This window comes from Salmo trutta, chromosome 18 (genome assembly GCF_901001165.1).
Source record: "Salmo trutta chromosome 18, fSalTru1.1, whole genome shotgun sequence".
Lineage (NCBI taxonomy): Eukaryota > Metazoa > Chordata > Actinopteri > Salmoniformes > Salmonidae > Salmo > Salmo trutta.
The window spans coordinates 24,589,244-24,613,148 of NC_042974.1; the positions used below are offsets into that span (position 1 = coordinate 24,589,244).

Below are 23,905 nucleotides of genomic sequence, written 5' to 3' on the forward strand. Positions count from 1 at the left end.
GGTACACTCAGGCGTTTGTGCATGTTCAATGCCTGCAGTACTTCACATATGGTCATCGACTGAATAATATTTAGTTCAGATCTAGTGAAAAGGACTCTTTTCAGGTGCTTCTGTGCTGTTTTTGTACACTGTACAGTCAGGTTCCAAAATATTGGAACCCTTGATAAAGGAGAAAAAAAGCCTGTATAAAATAAATAACAAATACTGAGGTATATTGTATACTCCCAAAAAATTATATTATTTTATACTAATACAATTGCTCAGAGAAATAGATTTTGTTTAAAACCTCTTAAATGTAACTAAATGTAATCGAAGAAATAAATCATTCCAGAAATAAATCATTTATCATGAGAGGGCCATAAACAATAACTAGTAATGCTACATGCTGCAAAAAAGGCTAAAATCTTACCTTTCAAAAAATTTTACTTTCTGGTAAAATGAATTCTACATTACAGAGGTGAAATCACTTTTGAGGACACAAGCTCAAGTGCACATCCCAAATATGATAAAAAATATACAAATATATGATGCATTTCCTACTCAACAAAACTGAATGAATTAAGCTTGAAATGACTTTGATTTTTTCTAAATCAATTTATAAAACTACTTACTATAACATTTCACCTTCCTTATAACTGTAAAATACATATTTGTATATTTAGTGTTTGAGAAAGTGTCACGGTTGTCGAAAGGAGCGGACCAAAGTGCAGCGTGGTTGTAGTTCCACATTTTATTAAATCCGTGAAACTTTGCAATACACAAATAACTGAATAAACAAAACAACAAACCGTGACGCAGAGAGAAACAAACACTACTCAAAATATAATCACCCACAAAACTCAGGAAGAAAACCCCCTACTAAATATGATCTCCAATTAGAGACAACGAGGACCAGCTGCCTCCAATTGGAGATCACCCCAAACAAGCCAACATAGAAATACAAAAACTAGAACCTAAGAACACATAAATAGAAAACATAGAAAAACACCCCCTGTCACGCCCTGACCTACTCTACCATAGAAAATAACATCTTACTATGGTCAGGACGTGACAGAAAGCATGCATATGCTTCTGTTTTTCGACGCCAAACCCACCACTGGTGTGCGTGGCCAAAGAGCTCTATTTTCATGTAATTTGACCAAAACACTTGTTCCAATCCAAGTGCCATTTATCAAACTCCAGGACGTATTATTGTCAGATGACATGAAAATGAGCTCTTTGGCCATGCATACCTGTTGTGGATTTGGCATAGAAAAATGGAAGTATATGCAGAAAAGTACCTCATACCTACTATAAAATATGGTGGTGGATATTTGATGTTATAGGGCTATTCTGCTTCCACTGATCATGGGGCTGAGGTTAAGGTCAACGGCATCATGAACTTTGCCAAGTACGAGGACATTTTAGCCAAAAACCTGGTTGCCTCTGCAAGAAGGCTGACACTTGGCCACAAGTGGATCTTCCAGCAAGACAATTAACCAAATCCACAAAGAAATTGTTAAATGAGCACAAAATCAAGATTTGCAAAGGCCATCAAATCAAATTTTATTTGTCACATGTGCCGAATACAACAGGTGTAGAACTTACAGTGAAATGCTTACATACAAGCCCTAAACCAACAAAGTTAGAGATAAGAATAACAAATAATTAAAGAGCACCAGTAAATAACAATAGCGGGGCTATATACAGGGGGTACTGTTATAGAGTCAATGTGCGGGGGCACCGGTGTCGAGGTAATTGAGGTAATATGTACATGTAGGTAGAGTTTAAAGAGATTATGTATTGTAGCAGCAGTGTATTGGGGGGTGGGGGGGGGGATAGCCATTTCATTAGCTGTTCAGTAGTCTTATGGCTTGAGGTTAGAAGCTGTTTAGAAGCCTCTTGGAGCTAGACTTGGCACTCCAGTACCGCTTGCCGTGCGGTAGCAGAGAGAACAGTTTAAGTTTAAGGTGGCTGGATTCTTTGACAATTTTTAGGGCCTTCCTCTGACACCAACTGGTATAGAGGTCCTGGGTGGCAGGAAGCTTGGCCCCAGTGATGTACTGGGCTGTACGACTACCCTCTGTAGTGCCTTGTGGTCAGAGGCCGAGCAGTTGCCATACCAGGCAGTGATGCAACCTGTCAGGATGCTCTCGATGGTGCAGCTGTAAAACCTTTTAAGGATCTGAGGACACATGCCAAATCTTTTTAGTCTCCTGAGGGGGAACAGGTTTTGTCGTGCCCTCTTCACGACTGTCTTGGTGTGCTTGGAACATGTTCGTTTGTTGGTGATGTGGACGCTACGGAATTTGAAGTTCTCAACCAGCTCCATTACAGCCCCATCGATGAGAATGGGGGTGTGCTCAGGTCATCCTTTTCCTGTAGTCCACAATAATCTCCTTAGTCTTGATCACGTTGAGGGATAGGTTGTTGTCCTTGCACCACACTGTTAGGTCTCTGACCTCCTCCCTATAGGCTGTCTCATCATTGTCGATGATCAGGCCTACCGCTGTTGTGTCATCAGCAAACTTCATGATGGTGTTGGAGTCGTGCCTGTCCATGCAGTCATGAGTGAACAGGGAGTACAGGAGGGGACTGAGCACACACCCCTGAGGAGCCCCTGTGTTGAGGATCAGCGTGGCAGATGTGTTGTTACCTACCCTTACCACCTGGGGGCGGCCCGTCAGGAAGTCCAGGATCCAGTTGCAGAGGGAGGTGTTTAGTCCCAGGATCCTTAGCTTAATGATTAGTTTTGAGGGCACTATGGTGTTGAACACTGAGCTGTAGTCAATGAATAGCATTCTCACATATGTGTTAATTTTGTCCAGGTGGGAAAGGGCAGTGTGGAGTGCAATAGAGATTACATCATCTGTGGATCTGTTGGTGCGGTATGCAAATTAGAGTGGGTCTAGGATTTCTGGCATAATGATGTTGATGTGAGCCATGACCAGCCTTTCAAAGCACTTCATGGCTACAGACGTGAGTGCTACGAGTCTGTAGTCATTTAGGCAGGTTGCCTCCGTGTTCTTGGGCACAGGGACTATGGTGGTCTGCTTGAAACATGTTGGTATTACAGACTCAATCAGGGACATGTTGAAAATGTCAGTGAAGACACCTGCCAGTTGGTCAGCACATGCCCGGAGCACACGTCCTGGTAATCCGTCTGGCCCCGCAGCTTTGTGAATGTTGACCTGTTTAAAGGTCTTACTCACGTCGGCTACAGAGAGCATGATCACACAGTCATCCGGAACAGCTGATGCTCTCATGCATGCCTCAGTGTTGCTTGCCTCGAAGCGAGCAAGTGATTTAGCTCGTCTGGGATATTGTCCCTAGCGGAAGACGAGGAAAAATGTGACATTTCCAGCTACGTGATCAAGCTGATATCGGGAGAGCTTGTGTGGATGTATCACCGGAGGATCTGGAGTGATGCCATCAGATCGGTGTGAAACAGAAAAACGCTAAATACCCTCGCCAGGTCATCTTTAAGATCTGTGTGAACTATTATCTCAAAGTCAACATTCTGAAAACACAGCATATGGTTCTCGAACACTTAAAGAGATTGTTAGCAGATGTGGTTTTCTTGCAAGTTACATAAAAAAAATAGAAATTGAATATTTAAAGAGGAGCAGAGTTGGAGAGGCCTATGTTGCCACCTATTGTGTTGACAGCAGAGGCGTATGGATCCTGATCAATAAGAATACACAATTTTCCCTTCTATCCAAACAGAAGGCTATTTTCTAATGTTGAATTGTACCTTACATGGTGAGAAATACACATTGATTTCATTGTATATCCCACCAGGGGCAAATCTGGTGATTTTAGATAGAATTTGAGCTATATTGGATCAAATCCAGACTGGAATTATTATTTTCAGCAGGTGACCTAAATCATACATTGAGAGACATAGTAATAGAAAAGACACATTTAGGGACCCTCCAAAGAGGCTGAAAAATGTAATCTCAACAAATAATTTACAGGACACCTAGAGATTACTATTCCTATTACTATTCCTTTATTCTCAAAGTAAGAAAACCTATTCAAGAATTGACTACATCGGATCATTCTATCATGCTTAATCACACACTCTGAAAATAGACGTAGCGACAGAATTTAGAGAATGAACAGAGCACCTCTTCTGTGCCCAAAACGTATTAAATACCTAAACGAAAAAATAAAAACCTTTACCATTAAAAATATAGACATAGAGGTTAGAGAAAAGCCGACCCCAGACATAACTTGGGATACCTTTAAGGCGTACATTAGGGGAATGATAATCTCTTACTCTGCAAAAGTTCAATCTGAATTAGAAATTCAAATGAATAAATACAAATCACTATCTTAGAAAAAGCTAATTAAAAATGTTTACAAGGTGAAGAAGAAATGAATAGGAATACATTATTTTCCTTTTGAAGAGAGACAACTACAGGTTAAACTCAAATAAAGCATGCTACTTAATGGTGTTATGTTCTTATTTTTCAGTAAATAACCCACGGACACTAGAGAAGCTTTAACCAAGTTTAATTCTTCCCAAAGGTTCTGTACAGCTGTAATCAGACAGCAAAACATTTCTCTCCATCACAGTTATATACATCCTACTTAAGACACTCCCTCTCTCCAATCCTTACAGTTTATGCCCAACAGGAAGAAGGTAACCAGATACTAAACCCTGATTACTCCCTTAAGGGGAACTGACCTCACCCCTCACATCCTGACCTCAACCCCTCCTTCACCTAATCCGCAGATATCCATCTGTCTTCCCTATATCAACACGTCGCTCTCTTCTCCTCCGTCAAACGCATTCCAAAGCCTTCTGGCTTCCTACAGAGAACCCTTAACTTCTGACATAAAACCCATTCTCTTCCACTCTTTCTATTCAAGGCTTCTTCTCTTTCATTTATTTAATATCTCAATGTTCAAAGTTTATCAGATTCCAAAATGGCAAATAAACCTGGCAAATATCTCGCAACTCTCACAAAATGAACACATGTTAAACCAGTTTCTACAGTGCCTTCAGAAAGTATTCAGACCCGTTGACTTTTTCCTCATTTTGTTATGTTAAAGCCTTATACTAAAATTTATTAAATTGTTTTGTTTCCTCATCAATCTTCACACAATACCCAATAATGACAAAGCAAAAACAGGTTTTTAGAAATGTTTGCAAATTTTTATTTGAAAAACAACTGAAATATCACATTTAGAGTTGAAGTTGGAAGTTTACATACACTTAGGTTGGAGTCATGAAAACTCGTTTTTCAACCACCACAAATGTCTTGTTAACAAACTATAGTTTTGGCAAGTCGGTTAGGATATCTACTTTGTGCATGATACAAGTAATTTTTCCAACAATTGTTTATAGACAGATTATTTCACTGTATCACAATTCCAGTGGGTCAGTTGACTGTGCCTTGAAACTGTCATGGCTTTAGAAGCTCTGATAGGCCTTCAAACTCAGTTTCTCTTTGCTTGACATCATGGGAAAATCAAAAGAAATCAGCCAAGACCTCAGAAAATAAATTGTAGACCTCCACAAGTCTGGTTCATCCTTGGGAGCAATTTCCAAACGGCAGGAACCACGTTCATCTGTACAAACAATAGTACGCAACTATAAACACCATGGGACCACGCAGCCGTCATACCGCTCAGGAAGGAGACGTGTTCTGTCTCCTAGAGATGAACGTACTTTGGTGCAAAAAGTGCAAATCAATCCCAGAACAACAACAAAAGACCTTGTGAAGATGCTGGACGAAACAGGTACAAAAGTATCTATATCCACAGTAAAACAAGTCCTATATCGACATAACCTGAAAGGCCACTCAGTAAGGAAGAAGCCACTGCTCCAAAAGCGCCATAAAAATGCCGGACTACGGTTTGCAACTGCACATGGGGACAAAGATCGTACTTTTTGGAGAAATATCCTCTGGTCTGATGAAACAAAAATAGAACTGTTTGGTCATAATGACCATCGTTATGTGTGGAGAAAAAAGGGGGAGGCTTGCAAGCCGAAGAACACCATCCCAACCGTGAAGCACAGGGGTGGCAGCATCATGTTGTGGGGGTGCTTTGCTGCAGGAGGGACTGGTGCACTTCACAAAATAGATGGCATCATGAGGCGGGACAATTATGTGGATATATTGAAGCAACATCTCAAGACATCAGTCAGGAAGTTAAAGCCTGGTCGCAAATGGGTCTTCCAAATGGACAATGACCCCAAGCATACTTCCAAAGTTGTGGGAAAATGGCTTAAGGACAACAAAGTCAAGGTATTGGAGTGGCCATCACAAAGCCCTGACCTCAATTCTATAGAAAATTTGTGGGCAGAACTAAAAAGTGTGTGCGAGCAAGGAGGCCTACAAACCTGACTCAGTTACACCAGCTCTGTCAGGAGGAATGGGCCAAAATTCACCCAACTTATTGTGGGAAGCTTGTGGGAGTCTACCCAAAACGTTTGACCCAAGTTAAACAATTTAAAGGCAATGCAACCAAATACTAATTGAGTGTATGTAAACTTCTGACCCACTGGGAATGTGATGAAAGAAATAAAAGCTGAAATAAATCATTCTCTCTACTATTATTCTGACATTTCACATTCTTAAAATAAAGTGGTCATCCTAACTGACCTAAGACAGGGAATTTTTACTAGGATTAATGTCAGGAATTGTGAAAGACTGAGTTTAAATGTATTTGGCTAAGGTGTATGTAAACTTCCGACTTCAACAGTACATAAGTATTCTGAACCTTTACTCAGTACTTTGTTGAAGCACCTTTGGCAGCTTTTTTCAGGTCTCTCCAGAGATGTTCAATTGGATTCCAGTCCGTGCTCTGGCTGGGCCACTCAAGGACATTCAGAGGCTTGTCCCGAAGCCACTCCTGCGTTGTATTTGCTGTGTGCTTAAGGTCATTGTCCTGTTGAAAGGTGAACCTTCACCCCAGTCTGAGGTCCTGAGTGCTCTGGGGGAGGTTTTCATCAAGGATCTCTCTGTACTTTGCTCCATTCATCTTTGCCTCAATCCTGACTAGTCTCCCAGTACCTGCCATTGAAAAAATCCTCACAGCATGATGCTGCCACCACCATGCTTCACCGTAGGGATGGTGCCAGGTTTCCTCCAGATGTGACACTTGGAATTCAGGCCAAGAGTTCAATCTTGGTTTTATCAGACCAGAGAATCTTGTTTCTCATGAGTCTTTAGGTGACTTTTGACAAACTCCAATATGCCTTTTACTTAGGAGTGGCTTTCGTCTGGCCACTCTACCATAGAGGCCTGATTGGTGGAGTGCTGCAGAGATGGTTGCCCTTCTGGAATGTTCTCCCATTTCCACAGAGGAACTTTAGAGCTCGTTCAGAGTGGCCATCGGGTTCTTGGTCACCTCCCTGACAAAGGTCCTTCTTCCCCGATTGGTCAGTTTGGCCGGGTGGTCAGCTCTAGGAAGAGTCTTGGTGGTTCCAAACTTCTTCCATTTAAGAATGATGGAGGCCACTGTGTTCTTGGGGACCTTCAATGCTGCAGAAATGACCGGAAAATAAATAGTAGATACTGTTAAAATATTTGCACAGAGAAAAGCACCAGGAATGGATGGCTTTCCCAAAGAATTCTATTCAACATTTTGGGACAAAGTAGCGCCCCTATTCACACAAAGGACAACACAAGTCACTCAATTCAGTACTTCCTAATTCCATGCATCAAACAGTTACTTCAGTTATAAAATCATAAAAATCTGTAGAGCACTACTGATTATAGACCCATAAGTTTAATAAATTGTGACAATAAAAGAATAACAAAGCTTATAAGAAATAGAATGGAAGAAATCTTACCAGACTTCATACATATCAATCAAACAGGGTTAATTAAATAATGCAATAAAATGCAAATTAATTACTTAAAAATCATACAATGTGATTTTCTGGATTTATTAAATAATGCAATAAAATGCAAATGAATTACTTAAAAATCATACAATGTGATTTTCTGGATTTTTGTTTTAGATTCCGTCTCTCACAGTTGAAGTGTACCTATGATAAAAATTACATAGGTACACCTCTTCATGCTTTGTAAGTAGGAAAACCCGCAAAATCGGCAGTGTATCAAACACTTGTTCTCCCCACTGTAACTCACCGGCTTTACTAGCATTACGACCAGGAATACGACTTTCCCCGAATCGGAACCTTTGTTCTTACCCCACACGGCAATTGAACTGATTCCAGAGGCTGTTCCAAAACACCGCCGGCGGAAAATAAGTACTCGGAGTGGACATTTAGTCTCGCTAATGTTCAGTCTCGGGATATTAAAGTTGAAGAGCTCAGGGCGAGGATTTCCTTCCAGAGAGGTATCAGGGATTGTAGCATACTCTGTTTCACGGAAACATGGCTCTCTCAGGATATACTGAGAGAGCCAAAATAATTGTATTCATATAAAATGATTGTAATTTCTTTTTTTAAATGGACCATACAATATAGCATTGTATTTCTCTTATTTATTTTATACTGTCTTTTTTGCTAATCTTTATCAAGGGAGCCAATAATTTTGGAACATACTGTACATCATCCAGATTTACCCATTTGGCTTGTTCTGTTCAGTTATCTTAACTTTTTCGCATACAGTGAAGTCTAGCATATCTTTGGCTGGAAGTCCTCCCCCCAACAACCAACTCACTAGGCTACTAACATGACCCCAGGGCATCCTTTCAACTGCATATTCACCTCACAATAATTACTTTGATGAAACTTCTACTCCAGCAGAAAGCATTCGGCTTAGATAAACCTTCCCCCTTTTTATATGTCTGTATTGCCTCCCTTGCCTTATCCAAGTACACTCCCTTAAAATGAAAGCAGACAGAAAATCTGTGCAGAGTCCCAAATGGCTTAATCACCAAGTTCCATGTGCTGCAGGCAGCAGGCTAAGCAGACATGCCATTTGAGGTAATACTGAGGGTTAACGACTGCCATCCCCGGCAGGCAGATTTGGAGATGGACACATCCTCCCCTTAGTTTGTTAATTTGGAGTTAAAAGAGTGATTCTAATTTAGGATTTTGAAATTACTTTACATTTATAGCTGTTAGGTGAAAAGGAATGTAGCTGCAATATGACCTGATACCATTGACTGCAGTGTTACCTAGCAATGCTTAGTGACAGGAATTAGCTCTCTCTTTACTGGATGTCATTAATAATCAAATGCATTGTGTTATTATAATCACTGTACAGAAACTGGATTGGATAAACCAACAAGATTACCTAACTGATTTTAATCCCTATTGTTGAAAACCTAATGGGGCGTTGCACGAAATGGGTGCCTTTTGTTTTCCTTTGATATCTTAAGTAGAAATTATGCACCAATATTGCATTTTATATTAAATGAAGTGCACTTTAATATATTACCCCTTTTTCTCTCCAATTTCGTGATATACAATTGGTAGTTACAGTCTTGCTCCATCGCTGCAACTCCCGTATGGACTCGGGAGAAGCGAAGGTTGAGAGCCATGCGTCCTGCGAAACACGACCCTGCCAAGCTGCACTGCTTCTTGCGTCCTTAACCTGTTGGGGACCCTTTTGAGATAGGATCCCGTTAACGGGATTGCTTGACAAGATAGCATGGCGCGAAATTCAAAACAGCAAAAATCGAATAATTTCAATTTCTCAAACATACGACTATTTTACACCATTTTAAAGATACACTTCTCCTTGATGTAACCACATTGTCCGATTTCAAAAAGGCTTTACAGCGAAAGCAAAACATTAGATTATGTTAGGAGAGTACATAGACAAAAATAATCACACAGCCATTTTCCAAGCAAGCATATATGTCAATAAAACCCAAAACACAGCTAAATGAAGCACTAACCTTTGACAATCTTCATCAGATGACACTCCTAGGACATTATGTTACACAATACATGTATGTTTTGTTCGATAAAGTTCATATTTATATCCAAAAACAGCATTTTACATTTGCGCGTGACGCTCAGAAAATGTCAGAAAATGTTTAGCCTCCAGAACTACCGGTGAATGAGCACACATATTACAGAGATACTCATCATAAACGTTGACAAAATACATAACAATTTTTTTTTAAATTATAGATAGACTACTCCTGGATGCAAACGCTGTGTCAGATTTTAAAATAGCTTTTCGGCGAAAGCACATTTTTCTATATTCTGAGTACATAGCTCAGCCATCACGGCTAGCTATTCAGACACCCGCCAAGTTCGGGGCAACATAAACTCAGAATTAGTATTAGAAATATTGTATTACCTTTGCTGATCTTCGTCAGAATGCACTCCCAGGACTGCTACTTCCACAAGAAATGTTGTTTTTGTTCCAAATAATCCGTATTTATGTCCAAATACCTCCGTTTTGTTCGTGCGTTCAGAGCACTATCCAAAGGGTAACGCGCGAGCGCGGAACCAGAGACGAAAAGTCAAAATGTTCCATTACCGTACTTAGAAGCATGTCAAACGCTGTTTAAAACCAATCTTTATGGTATTTTTCTCGTAGAAAAGCAATAATACTCCAACCGGACAATAGCGTATTCATTTCAGAAGTAAAATAAGGAAAGGCGCGCTCACGTGACCACGCATTTCCAATCCCTTTTGTCCACCAGCAGTCCACTCAGTAACTGAGCTCCTATATTCTGCCCGGTTACTGGATACGTATGAAACAACTTTCGGAGGGCTTTTGACAGCCAATGGAAGCCTTAGGAAGTGCAACGTGACCCCTAAGTAGTTGTAGTTTCTCTAGGGATTCAAAAGTAGAACTACAGTTCTCAGACCTTACACTTCCTGGTTGAAATTTTCTCAGGTTTTTGCCTGCTATATGAGTTCTGTTATACTCACAGACACCATTCAAACAGTTTTAGAAACTTCAGAGTGTTTTATATCCACATCTACTAATAATATGCATATTCTATTTCCTGGGCAAGAGTAGTAAACAGTTTAAATTGGGTACGTTTTTCATCCGGCCGTGAAAATACTGTCCCCTAGCCCCAAGAGGGTATTAACCCAGTGTCAGCTGTCAGCGTGCATGCGCCCTGTCCGCCACAGGAGTCGCTAGAGCGAGATGGGACAAGGACATCCCAGTCGGCTAAACCCTCACCCGGATGACACTGGGTCAATTGTAATAAATCAAATTTTTAAGGTTTGCTAAATTGTCAAAAGATTTCAACCCACTTAATGCCCCTCAAAATACATATATTCATGTGATTATTGATGCATTTACATCTGACAGTCTTTTCAAGGCCAACCCTGTTATGCAAACAATTTACCCTGTTAAAATAATATTTAAACGATTCAGAGCATGTGACGTCGTTTGGGTCTTCTCTCTCTTTTTGGTCCATTTACAATTTTTTCATAATTGACTGAGGTGGTCGAGTTCAACACGTCAGCCTGGTTCGCTCAACTCATTTTAGGAAAATATGAATTTGATTGTGTGGAACAGGGTTTCCGTTAGCTGGTAATAGCCGGCTTTCGGACGATTCTTTTCTTTGAAAAGCTGATGAAAAAATTGCCACCGGCCAATTGTCCAGCAGAAGAAAAAAAATGCTTTTCATCCTATTAATTGATGGAAATACCAGTCTATGTAAATACATTTGACTGGTCATGCTTATCGGTTTATAGGTTAATTTGAATAATTTTGTGGAATTAAACTGGTGTGTGTACAGTATTCTTTATGTATCTTATTTATCACACACGTACAGCATACAGATACAGTGCCTTTGAGTGGAAAATCTGTCAGACAGCATCTCAAACAACAAATGTATAGCAACGGAAGTCAACATTCAGTATTATGAGGCATGTCTTACCTTACTTCAAAGTAACCTCTGTGGAGGCAATTATTTTATATCAACTTTCTTTCATTGTCCAGTAGTCAAAGGCACAATCCTAGTCACATTAGCAACCCATAGTAGTTGTTGCATATTACAGTAGATCTACCCTATTTCTAAATGTCTAATGGATATTTTCATCTCTGTCACATGGAACGACTTGCATGTGCGCTGCGCTTTTGACAACAGCGTTTTCCAGCTAATTGCATTATGGAACGAACATTCGCACGTAGCCTACTGCCTCGTGCACATTGCTGCGCTTACAATGTGAAGAAATAATAGTTGATAATTTTAAAATTTTAAGCTAAACATTCTAATCTGTTACATCAGACTCATTGCTTTAAAAAAAATTATGTAGCCTAGGCTTACTGGTTGGATGAAATTGGCATCTATCATCCCACAACTGGCCCAGAGTTTGTTTGGAATAGGCTATTTCTTTCTCGCCAAGCTGACCAATAGAATAGGTCAACTTTTCTGCTATGGGGATAGTAGATTGACAGAGGCTAGTGATTTTGCTGTTTGCTACTCGTCTTGTTGGCTGAGGAAAAGTGAAAGTGGACAGTTATTCTAACATCTTCAAAGTGCATCATAATTCAGTATGAGGTTAATTCAGTATGAGGTTTCAAAGAAAGGAACTTTGACTATACAACTTTGACTATACAACAAAGAATATATCACATATGGAAAGTGAAAAATAAACAGCATTTGTAGTTGGTCCCTTTAATTTAACAATTTCTCCACAGAGGGTTAGTTTTCAGGTTGTCTTGCGCCAAAAATTAAATGCTTTAATTTAACTTTACAATTTACATACATTTAACAACATTAACCTTTTACTGCAATGGGCTGAATCTTGGTGGTCTTAAACAAATCTAATTTGAAACAAAAGTATAACATGTCCCATGTGGCTCAGTTGGTAGAGCATGGTGTTTGCAACGCCAGAGTTGTGGGTTCGATTCCCACGGGGGACCAGTGCGGAAACATAGATGCACACTTACACAAGCACACTACATGGTATCCCTTTCTTGCAGTCAAATGACCTAGCGGCCTCATGGGTGGTAAACCCCAACCCCACATGAACATTGGTACAAAAATGAAAGCATAGGGAAAAAAAGATCAGAACCGTAGAATATATTTTATTTTATTTTATGAGCTATCCATTAGCTGAGGCCAGTGGCGACAGCTAATCTTACTGGGGTCTGACACAACGAAAAATACATAACAGACAAAATACTTTACAATTTACATACATTTAACAACATTAAGCTTTTACTGCAATGGGCTGAATCTTGGTGGTCTTAAACAAATCTAATTTGAAACAAAAGTATAACATGTCCCGTGTGGCTCAGTTGGTAGAGCATGGTGTTTGCAACGCCAGAGTTGTGGGTTAGATTCCCACGGGGGACCAGTACGGAAACATTTTTTATGAAATGTATGCATTCACTACTGTAAGTCGCTCTGGATAAGAGCGTCTGCTAAATGACTAAAATGTAAATGATAATATACACCACACATGATTATGGTCTTTAAAAAGATAATACACCTGTAGCATGTCAGATACAGAGTTAAAATGTATTACATGTTGAGTTTGCATTCCAATATTACATCACAGAAGACTTCCGCTGGCTTTTTCCACCCTAGAAGGGGGGCGAACTAAATCGGTTACAATACATTTTGGAGTGACAGTTCAATGAACCACCCATAGAACGCATCATCAACGCTGTCACTCCAGTACCTAGCTACTTCCTTCACAGTACTGAAGGACAGCAGTGCCCGGCAAGCTGGAGCGAAGGACACTGTGCCTCAGTGTGGTGTTGCCGGCTTGTAGAGCATAATCTCCCCATTGAGCAGTAGACTGTATCACGGTGACATCCAGATGGTTAAGGGCCATCCACACCAAGGACGATAACTATAACAATAAAGAAATACAAGTTGTTTTAACTCAAGCGAACAGCAGCATCCACACTATAACGATAACATCAAAAACAGTGGAGAATGATAACGATAGCTATTGTTGGGATCACTTTCAGATTGATGTTTGCCCTTTCCCTCTGACGATAAAACATTGACAACCAATCAAAAATGGGTTCCTTTGAAGCATTCTAGGTTCTTGGTGTGAGAGTCTGCTCGGACTGATGGGGCATGTTCACTAGCAAGCGGTAAATTGCCGCGTGCCGCTTAGGCCGCCCATTGTGACTCGCTTGTGGGCGTGCTGGCAGCATATGGCAGCACGTTATATTGTGAGTCAAGAATTCAGCATAGTAAGTTTGTATGAAGGTCTGGTTATTAAATGGGTAAATAGTTCAATAGTAATATGCTCTAAAACGCTCTGGTGACAAACAAACGTTGCTGCCCTGTTTCCAATTGTCCACATGGCTGGGAGAATCTATTCAAGTAAGTAAATACATTTTGAAAATGTAAAAAAATGGTGTATTATTAGCTAACTAGCTACAGTGCAGGCTAACTCAAATGAGCTGCTAAATAAGCTAGCTAGTTGGCTAGCTAGCTAGCTATCTAGCCAACTTTACAGCTGGCTAAGTGAATTAAATATCACCAGCTGCCTAACTTCATATTAGCTAGCTATCTTGATGTATTTATCACTGTAAAAAAAAGCTAGCTAACAGCCATGGAGGAGGGTGAAAGGATAATGTTAGCAGCCCCAACTGTCAAAGTGAGAGAGTAGGCTATTCTGGATAGGGCAGGTACCTTTGTGTAGTTCCAGTCCCTAGAAGTGAGGACAGAGATAATAGTAACATAATATATAGTGTAATTTGAGTATAATGAAGTCTGTTTCGTGGGAGGTTTTCTGTCCTCAGATAAAGAGAGCTATAAAAGCTTGTCTACAGATGAAGAGATCCCAATGAAGAGCAGTGGCTCTCAGTCCTGGTCCTGGGGACTCAAAGGGGTGCACTTTTTTTGCCTTAGCACTGCACAGCTGATTCAAATGATCAACTCATCATCAAGCTTCAAGTGGTATTTATGTATTAATTTGTCATGCTATCCTTGATATGATCCTGTTATTGTCACATGCTACACATGCACGTGTGTGCACATGCATCTATCAATCCAATGTTATCATTATTAGTTATAAGGGACATTATACTTTAGTAATCCACAATTATCTGGTGATGTAAGTCTAATAAGTCTAATAATGACATTATCTTCCATATTCCTACAGTTAGCGTGTAGGTCACTGCAAGGTTGGGTGACCAGGGCCATCTGGGACTGCCTCAGGGAGGAATTCAGGCGTGTGAAGGATACCTATGTCCTGCATAACTTCATAAGGATGGACACGAGGACCAGGAGGGGATCTGCAGCTCGCCGCTGTGTGCCAGAGGAGAAGTATGCTGCTCTGCAGAATGTTTCAAGGATGGGGTCCTACAACGCAGCAAGAGAGGCAATCCGTGTGGGAGATCTTCACCTCCTACTTCTTCGAAGAGGGTGCTGTTCCCTGGCAACACCATAGACTACACTATGCACAACCAAAGGCTCTTTTAAGAGCCATACACATTGCAAAAGTATTCTTCCATTTACTTAGCTATGTCAACAGCAGTTATTCAATTCCCATTTTCTCTCCCTTTGATTTCTACTTCTCATTTGAGGGTGCCGTTTAGGTAAGGGTGTGATGTCTGTACAAAAACAAAACAGGCTATTTTAAGTCACCCATATTGAAACATTTTAGAACAATTAGACACCCTATAACCAACACTTACAAACTCATGTATCAATCTGATTGATGGATTGTGTTGTGCAGTAAGCAGGCTCAGGTGTGGCTCCTTCCACCTTCAAAGAATAGGCAAGAGGGCCAGCCATGGAGAATAGTAAGACACTTCATTATTTCTATAACTATGCTATATTGTTTGTCCTCGTGTGTCTGTGCATGTTTTTCAATATAAAGTACTTTGCAGCCACTTAGTGTGGTGAGGTGAGGCACACAGATTCCTAATGAACACTGTCACTATAACTGCCTTATTTTCTCAATAACAGTCTCTCTCCTTCACTTCATCGCTCTCTCCCCTTTTCCCTAAATCCTATAGGTTATATCAGCCTATATCAGTGTCGGTGAACCCCTCCCACATCTGAACTGGCTACATAGAGGGCACAGCATGATCAGAGGTGAGTGGTCACTTGGTCAGGTCAACAAAAAATATTATTAAAGAGATGCTTTACATTGAAATACAGATAGATGTAGTTGTCCCAGAGTTAATGATCCAAGGTCAGTTTTGCATTTCACATCCTGATGATTATGATGACTGACAGTGTTAAAATAAAATAAAAATACAAGGCTTAAACATGCTCTCTCTCTCTCTCCATCTGTCTCTTGTCTGCAGGTACGTTTTGATGTGAGAGAGGATGCCAACCCCCAGTCCCGTCATCGCCACCTCACCCGCGCTTAAGATAACATTCTGTCTGACTGGGAGCTCAAGGCTGGTTAGGAGACACCACTAGAGACACTATTATATACAGTGAGGGAAAAAAGTATTTGATCCCCTGCTGATTTTGTACGTTTGCCCACTGACAAAGAAATGATCAGTCTATAATTTGAATGGTAGGTTGATTTGAACAGTGAGAGACAGAATAACAAACAAATCCAGAAAAACGCATGTCAAAAATGTTATAAATTGATTTGCATTTTAATGAGGGAAATAAGTATTTGACATCTTATATATTTCCCAATCAGAAAGATTTCTGGCTCCCAGGTGTCTTTTATACAGGTAATGAGCTGAGATTAGGAGCACACTCTTAAAGGGAGTTCTCCTAATCACAGCTTGTTACCTGTATAAAAGACACCTGTCCACAGAAGCAATCAATCAGATTCCAAACTCTCCACCATGGCCAAGACCAAAGAGCTCTCCAAGGATGTCAGGGACAAGACTGTAGACCTACACAAGGCTGGAATGGGCTACAATACCATCGCCAAGCAGCTTGGTGAGAAGGTGACAACAGTTGGTGTGATTGTTCACAAATGGAAGAAACACAAAAGAACTGTCAATCTCCCTCGGCCTGGGGCTCCATGCAAGATCTTACCTCGTGGAGTTGCAATGATCATGAGAACGGTGAGGAATCAGCCCAGAACTACACGGAAGGATGTTGTCAATGATCTCAAGGCAGCTGGGACCATAGTCACCAAGAAAACAATTGGTAACACACTATGGAATGAAATCCTGTCCCCCTGCTCAAGAAAGCACATATAGATGCCCGTCTGAAGTTTGCCAATGAACAGCTGAATGATTCAGAGGACAACTGGGTGAAAGTGTTGTGGTCAGATGAGACCAAAATGGAGCTTTGGCATCAACTCAACTCGCCGTGTTAAGAGCAAGAGGAATGCTGCCTATGACCCCAAGAATACCATCCCCACCGTCAAACATGGAGGTGGAAACATTATGCTTGGGGGGTGTTTTTCTGCTAAGGGGACAGGACAACTTCACCGCATCAAAGGGACGATGGACGGGGCCATGTACTGTCAAATCTTGGGTGAGAACCTCCTTCCCTCAGCCAGGGCATTGAAAATGAGTCGTGGATGGGTATTCCAGCATGACAATGACCCAAAACACATGGCCAACGCAACAAAGGAGTGGCTCAAGAAGAAGCACATTAAGGTCCTGGAGTGGGCTAGCCAGTCTCCAGACCTTAATCCCATAGAAAATCTGTGGAGGGAGCTGAAGGTTCGAGTTGCCAAACGTCAGCCTTGAAACCTTAATGACTTGAAGAAGATCTGCAAAGAAGAGTGGGACAAAATCCCTCCTGAGATGTGTGCAAAGCCGGTGGCCAACTACAAGAAACGTCTGACCTCTGTGATTGCCAACAAGGGTTTTGCCACCAAGTACTAAGTCATGTTTTGCAGAGGGGTCAAATACTTATTTCCCTCATTAAAATGCAAATCAATTTATAACAATTTTGACATTTCTGGATTTGTTTGTGGTTATTCTGTCTCTCACTGTTCAAATAAACCTACCATTAAAATTATAGACTGATAATTTCTTTGTCAGTGGGCAAACGTACAAAATCAGCAGGGGATCAAATACTTTTTTCCCTCACTGTAATTGTGATGAACTGAGAGAATATTAGGGTAGCACTGTGATTCATTAATCATATGCTGTCTTCCCTGCTCCTCTGTTCTTACCTCTTTCCCTTCCTATCTTTTACACCCCCCTCACCACATCCTTTCTTCCTCTGTTTTTCTAATGCACACCAGATGTGCATTGAAGTACACATTGAACTTTTATTTATAATATAATATTACAATTATAATATTTATAAGGCATGTATTATGTATTTATAACACTTGGATAATGAACTTCTTTCAATAAAGCGTTTCACATTCTCTACTGGTTGAAATTAAGTCTCTCATTTGATGAAATACTACACCTATCCTGAAATTGTTAGGTTAGATTACTTTTGTGATATTACTGCATGGTCGGAACTAGAAGCACAAGCATTTCGCTACACTCACTTTAACATGTAGGCTTATTGGTGGCCACCTTAATTATATGACAACTTGGGCGAATGATTAGCAATGACAAACAGCGCATTTCAGTAGGAGAAGGCCATATTTTCCATTCGTATCTGTTAACGCAGATACATCCTGACAAAATACACCCATTACTGGCCTGCTAATGTGCCTTTCTGGATGTTGGAAACGGTCGAGAAAAGATCCATAACTGATCCAATAGGTTGCCAAATCAGGCCTAACCAGGGCTTTTTAGCGGTTATTCCAATTACATATTCACTGTAGTTTACAGCAATTCTGCACTCACTAGAAAACAATAATACAATTAATTATGGTACCGTATTGTTATAGCCTAGGTATGATCATGTTCTTGTCCCTACAAAGATTAGCCAATTGGGGAGCCTGAGGAGCACACACAGTGTAGCCTAGGCTACCTGTCATTTCATAATCTGATAAAAAAAAACATTATTTCACTCTGTGCATTTATTCGGTATATTCGCTGCAGTATTAGGGCTAATATTTAGCAAATGAATGATGGGGTAATATTCATATGCTTTTAACTTAGGATACACATCTCTAGTATGTCTGTCTTTATTGTTCTCTTTGCGCGATTCCGTACCTGGCCTCTCCCCTACAAACATCTCAGCTACAGCAATTCCTCTACGATCTTGGAGTCCCTGGAAAAGCTAGACCACAATAGCTTGTTGGACACTTTTTTACAAGCATTTTCTTAACTAATAGCCTATTTGAGGAGAGATTCCCCCTTGCTCTTGCTTGCTGAATATAAAATACAGCAGCCAAAAGAACTGGTGGGGAGTTTGAAAGGAGAGAGAGAGCGTGCGATGGTCTGATCAAATTGGCTAGTGATGATATTGATAGGATCCAAAGGAATTGACAACCATAATGTCAATAACTAAGTTAGGAATTCACTGTATGACTGTCTACAGTGTTTTCTAATTCTGGAATTGGAATATGACATCGTGTCATAGGCCTACTTGTAGCACACACAATATTATAATTGCTCAGTGGATTTGATTCAGTATTTAGGCTATTATTGTATGCAGCTAGTAGAAAAGTACAGATGTAGGATCTTAATTTGACCAGTTTCTCACATCAGGAAAATAATCCTGCAGCAACAGGAAATGTGAATTATTGTGTTGATTATAAGTAATGGACACTTTTTTAGGGGTAGATACATTTTTTGTTAGGGCAAATGAAGTCTGACATTTGAAAGTGGAAATTACAAACTTTAGAAGGCTTTTTAAACCTTTTTAAACCAAGTTTGCATTTCCTGCCGTGCAGGACATTTTCTGCAACAACAGGTGATCAAATTAAGATCCTATATCTGTATAGGCTAAGATATACAGTGGGGGGGAAAGTATTTGATCCCCTGCTGATTTTGTACGTTTGCCCACTGACAAAGAAAGGATCAGTCTATAATTTTAATGGTAGGTTTATTAGAACAGTGAGAGACAGAATAAGAACCAAAAAATCCAGAAAAACGCATGTCAAAAATGTTATAAATTGATTTGCATTTTAATGAGGGAAATAAGTATTTGACCCTCTCTCAATCAGAAAGATTTCTGGCTCCCAGGTGTCTTTTATACAGGTAACGAGCTGAGATTAGGAGCACACTCTTAAAGGGAGTGCTCCTAATCTCAGCTTGTTACCTGTATAAAAGACACCTGTACACAGAAGCAATCAATCAGATTCCAAACTTTCCACCATGGCCAAGACCAAAGAGCTCTCCAAGGATGTCAGGGACAAGACTGTAGACCTACACAAGGCTGGAATGGGCTACAAGACCATCGCCAAGCAGCTTGGTGAGAAGGTGACAACATTTGGTGCGATTATTCGCAAATGGAAGAAACACAAAAGAACTGTCAATATCCCTCGGTCTGGGGCTCCATGCAAGATCTCACCTCGTGGAGTTGCAATGATCATGAGAACGGTGAGGAATCAGCCCAGAACTACACGGGAGGATCTTGTCAATGATCTCAAGGCAGCTGGGACCATAGTCAACAAGAAAACAATTGGTAACACACTACACCGTGAAGGACTGAAATCCTGCAGCGCCCGCAAGGTCCCCCTGCTCAAGAATACATATACATGCCCGTCTGAAGTTTGCCATTGAACATCTGAATGACTCAGAGGACAACTGGTGAAAGTGTTGTGGTCAGATGAGACCAAAATGGAGCTCTTTGACATCAACTCAACTCGCTGTGTTTGGAGGAGGTGGAATGCTGCCTATGACCCCAAGAACACCATCTCCACCGTCAAACATGGAGGTGGAAACATTATGCTTTGGGGGTGTTTTTCTGCTAAGGGGACAGGACAACTTGACCGCATCATTTGACGGGGCCATGTACTGTCAAATCTTGGGTGAGAACCTCCTTCCCTCAGCCAGGGCATTGAAAATGGGTCATGGATGGGTATTCCAGTATGACAATGACCCAAAACACACGGTCAAGGCAACAAAGGAGTGGCTCTAGAAGAAGCACATTAAGGTCCTGGAGTGGCCTAGCCAGTCTCCAGACCTTAATCCCATAGAAAATCTGTGGAGGGAGCTGAAGGTTCCAGTTGCCAAACATCAGCCTCGAAACCTTAATGACTTGGAAAAGATCTGCTAAGAGGAGTGGGACAAAATCCCTCCTGAGATGTGTGCAAACCTGGTGGCCAACTACAAGAAACGTCTGACCTCTGTGATTGCCAACAAGGGTTTTGCCACCAAGTACTAAGTCATGTTTTGCAGAGGGGTCAAATACTTATTTCCCTCATTAAAATGCAAATCATTTTATAACATTTTTGACATGCGTTTTTCTGGATTTTTTTGTTGTTATTCTGTCTCTCACTGTTCAAATGAACTTACTATTAAAATTATAGACTGATCATTTCTTTGTAAGTGGGCAAACGTACAAAATCAGCAGGGGATCAAATACTTTTTCCCCCACTGTAGTTGATAGGCTACTATGCAGGCTGGATGATATCTGGATTATTATATGACCACTGTAATATAACCGTTGGTGTTACGAATGTTTGTGATAGCCTACACTCATGCTATAGCCACAATCTCCAGCACTCATCCAATGAGCCAGCCACCCTCCAGGCCTGTTCGGAACACACTCTGATGATATATCATCATTTCATGCTTCTGCTCAGAGAGTAGGCTATCCACTGGGGAATACTAGTAACAATGAGAAAAGTCAAACTTATGAAAAATGTACTCACTTGTTAACAATAATACATTCTTCATTGCACTGTGTGTTGTAGCCTCGGTAGAACATCTTTCTTGTCTAAGATCCAAACTATTGACAATCATTAGAAAATGGAAATCTCTCGCAAACCACTTGAGCAACAAGGCAAGCAATTGCAAAAGATGTGAAGGTTTAACAGAGTTCGTTGTTGAACTGCTACATTTAAATACGAGTTTCTATATTATTTTTCATTACATGCACATTGAAGTATTATTGCAGTTGTCACTATGACAGTGAACACATCCTGAAAGCACTGAATGGTCTGTGTTACCAGTTACCACCTTATAAATAGGCCTACACAGCAGCTACTCTTCCTGGGGTCCAGCACAATTAAGGCAGTTATATACAATTTAAAAAACATTACAACACATTTCACAACACATTATGTGTGTGCCCTCAGGCCACTGCTCTACTACCACATATCTACAACACAAAATCCATGTGTACGTGTGTGTATGGTGCATATGTTATCATGTGTGTGTGTATGTGTGTGTCTGTGCCTGTGTGTGTGTCCCTTCACAGTCCATGTTGTTCCATAAGTATTTTTGATCCGTTATTCAAATCTGATTTTACTGCTTGCATGAGTTACTTAATGTAGAATAGACTTCCACGTAGTCATGGGGTTCCTTGAGTGGTGCAGTGGTCTAAGGCACTGCATAGCAGTGCTAGAGGCGTCACTACAGACCTGGGTTCGATCCAGGGCTGTATCCCAACTGGCCGTGATTGGGAGTCCCATAGGGCGCCGCACAGATGGTAGTACTGTGCGCCTCCCATAGTTTGTTCTGGACTTGGGGACTGTGAAAAGAGCTCTGGTGGCATGTCTTGTGGGTTATGAATGGGAGTCTGAGCTGTGTGCTAGTAGTTTAAACAGACAGCTCAGTACATTAAACAAGTCAATACTTCTCACAAATACTAGTAGTGATCTATCCTATACTTTGAGCCAGGAGAGATTTACATGCATGTTGGTCAGTTGATTGACAGGTGAAGCTCCTGTAGAACGATAAACTTCCCTCTAGTGTGGATGCTCGCCAAAGTTTTATAGTTATGTAGCCTATAGTTCATCATTATAGTTATCGTTGTAGTTATCGTCCTTGGTGTGGATGGCCCTACCAATATTACAAGTTATTTATTGTGTAGGCTGCTATCCTACTAAAATAAAGTAGGGTGGATGGAACAAATTGGCCATGTTACCGATGCAGAATCTTAATCTGATCACCCTGTTGCAGGATTACGTTCCTGCAGTGCAGGACATTTAAAACTTGTAGTGTTTTTGAGGTTTAAAAGGGCTTCTGAAGTTTGTCATTTCCACTTAGAAATGTCAGACTTGATTTTCCCTTACGGAAAATGTATCAACCCCTGAAAAATGTATCCACATAATAATCTACATTTCCTGTTGCTGCAGGATTATTTTTCTGCTGTAGCAAACTAGCTCAAATTAAGATCCTACATCTGTAGCTACCGCCGTCATGTGATAGGCCTACAGCTACCCAGTGGCAAGCAACTCAAGTCTGGAAGCACCTTGATTCAACATCGGTCTACCGGTCATTCGCACCGGCTTTGGCTTGCCATGCTGACGTTTAGCTAATAATTGGCATGTCAAGGCCACATCCAGATGGTGACCAATTTTACAATCACAGATGGAATTTTATTGGGACGAATCTTGTCCTAGAGGCAGAGCTGAGCAATTTCCACTAGGTGGGCCAGTGCCAAGTAAAAATTGTCTATATATCATCAAAATTCATAAATTTAGGGTTAGGTTTAGGCAGTGTGGTTACGGTTAGGGTTAGGTTTTAAATACGATTTTATGACTTTGTAGCTGTGCTCACTAGTGACTACCCTGCAGAGCTGCCTCCAGTAGGCCTACATGAGTCATCCCAATAAATGCCAAACTGCATGACAATCCCTCGCCCATCAAAACATTCTTGCAGTCAGCATGCCAATTGCACGCTCCCTCAAAACATGAGACATATGTGGCATTGTGCTGTGTGACAAAACTGCACATTTTAGAGTGGCCTTTTATTGTCCCCAGCACAAGATGCAGCTGTGCACAATATTTGAGAGAAATACTTTTTTTGTGCATATGGAACGTTTCAGGGATCTTTTATTTCAGCTCATGTAACATGGGACAAACACTTTACATGTTGTGTTTATATTTTTGTTCAGTTTAGTATCCACTACCTCCCGCACTCAGAGCTGAGCTGATGTAGTCAGTTTAGAAATACGTTCCACCAGCCCAGCCCGCCACTCTTACAGGCACAGCGGGCCCTGAGGTCTTCGTCTGAGCAGTCGGCTAGCCACAGCGGATCCCTCGCCTATGCAACACTGTTTCATCTGAGAGTTCAGACGCTTTGATTTGGTCTCTAATTGACTTATCTTCCTCATCATTCCAGACGAGTGTCTGGCTCCCGTCTCC

General features: G+C 40.8%; 1 protein-coding gene across 3 annotated transcripts in view; it reads right to left on the reverse strand.

Moving 5' to 3' along the window:
• The window catches only part of LOC115153052 (gamma-aminobutyric acid receptor subunit pi-like), a 91,983-nt gene that overhangs the window by 62,602 nt on the left and 5,476 nt on the right, over positions 1 to 23,905 (reverse strand). The gene's annotated exons all lie outside the window — the stretch shown is intronic.